Below are 2,165 nucleotides of genomic sequence, written 5' to 3' on the forward strand. Positions count from 1 at the left end.
TTAGGTGTAGTAAAAAACACACTTATATATAGTAAAAACCACACAGAGAAGCGGATTGGAAACGCCTGCTTTTGAAACAGATCCAAGAAGGGTGCTTTCTTTTCTTCAATGGCTCACAACACACCTTGGCTTTCTCTTTTCACTCCTTGCAAAGTGGTTAGGCAGGTTCAGAGGTGGAGACAGATTCATCTACACTGTAGAAAGAATTCGCCTTGACACCACTTTAACTGCTATGGCTCCATCCAACACAACCCTGGGATTTCTAGTTCTGTGAGGCACCAGCACTCCTGGGCAGAGGGAAAGACCTTCCAAAACTACCAATCCCAAGATTACATAGGATGGAGCTACAGCATTTGAAGTGGAGTCAAACTACAGGTGGCCCTCTGCATTTGCGGTTTTGACCTTTATGGATTTGATTATTTGCGGTTTTGATTAATATGTTCTCTCTAGGAATCTCTAGGTCCTCCAGTGCAGCTTTGCGAGAAGTTGACCATAGAGTTGTGTTGGAGAAGCTAGAAGTTCCTACAAAAAACCATTTCTCTAGGGATTTTCGTACTACGTGGCCACGTTCTGGAAGAGTTTATTCTTGACATTTCGCCAACATCTGTGGCTGGCATCTTCTCAAGGCATTTGTAGGTCCTCCAGCATGATTCTATGGCCAACTTCTGGCAGATGTTGACCATAGAGTTGCACTGGAGGACCTTGAGATTTGTACACAGGTGTTCCCTTAGGTAAAAGGAATAGTGTTTTTAAATTTACGTTTTTTCCACATTCACCCCTAATCTTAGCAAATGTGAAGGGACCACTACTGTATACATTATTTCTACAGTGTAGATGCACTCTCACAGTTTTGCTTAAAGCAGATCCATTGGAATCAATGGGACAAGCAAATCCTGCCTCACTTTGCTGCCATTGATCTCAGTGGGTCTCCTTTGACCATGACTAAACCGATCCACTGAAAAATGTTGGTGCTGTGGAGGAAGGAAGAAATTGAGCAAAACAGTTATCTTTTCTATCTTTGCCAAGTGATCTTCTTTACAATCTACTATAACCATCTTTCATGAATTTTCTAGGCTGCTAATCCAAAACGTGATAGTTTTATTGGTGAGGCATTTGCAACAATCTGCCAAGAAATTGCAAATTGTTTCAGTCAGAAAGGAACCAGTTCTTGTTTTCAAAGAATACTCAAGATGAGAATGAACTTTAGGATCCCGAGTATAAGGGGAGTGTAAAATAATAACACATTACTTCTTTTACTAACCTGTATTTAAGTTGAATTGTACAATACAGTACTGTATATAACTGGTAATCTCCTTTCAATAAACTCTGTATCCAACTTGAAATGATTACTTACTGGGTTTGTTTAAAAGAAATTGAAATGTTTTTCATTTTCAGTGTATGGCTTTTGTGCACCTCTGCAGCTGTTGGTTCATTTTGTTCTTACAAAAGTGATTGCACTACTCTTACTGTATGTCAGGACTGGAAAACTTGTGGCCTTTCAGATGTTGATTTTCCCATCAGCCTTAGCCAGCCTGGCTAGTTGAGAGGAATGATGGGAGTAGTAGTTCACCCACATTAGGAGGGTCAAAGGTTCACCACCCAGCTTTACATATTCCTGATACATTATCATTCCATCTAATTTCCCAGTGATATGGCTCCTCAATGTAGGGGACTTGGAGTTGGAAGGGCAGCTATGAAGGAACTAGACAGGGTCCTGAAGTATAAAGATATATCATTGAATACTAAAGTTAGGATGGCCCATCCCATTGTATTTCCCATTTCTGTGTATGGCTGTGAAAGCTGGATAGTGAAGAAAGCTGATAGGTAGAAAGACAGCTCATTTGAAATGTGCTGGAAAAGAGTTCTGTGGTTATTGCAGATTGCTAAAAAGATAAATAAATGGGTCATCGAACAAATCAAACCTGAACTCTCCCTAGAAGCCAAGGTGTCTAAACTGAGTGTTGTACCTTGGATGTATTATAAGAAGACATGACTTACTAGAAAGGACAATAGTGCAGTAGGAGAAAAAGGAACATGGGCGGGATACACACCGCCATTTAGTACGTATAAGATACGTACTAGGGTTAGGAAGGGGCGGTGCTTCCGCACCCCCCTAACCCTAGTACGTATCCTATACGTACAAGATGGCGGCGCCCCTTCTACAT

At 41.0% G+C, this 2,165-nt stretch overlaps 1 protein-coding gene across 1 annotated transcript in view; it reads left to right on the forward strand.

The window, feature by feature from the left end:
• CDCP1 (CUB domain containing protein 1) overlaps window positions 1–2,165 on the forward strand; it is a 47,837-nt gene that overhangs the window by 666 nt on the left and 45,006 nt on the right. The gene's annotated exons all lie outside the window — the stretch shown is intronic.

Source organism: Sceloporus undulatus, chromosome 6 (assembly GCF_019175285.1).
Source record: "Sceloporus undulatus isolate JIND9_A2432 ecotype Alabama chromosome 6, SceUnd_v1.1, whole genome shotgun sequence".
In the NCBI taxonomy this organism is placed as follows: Eukaryota; Metazoa; Chordata; class Lepidosauria; order Squamata; family Phrynosomatidae; genus Sceloporus; species Sceloporus undulatus.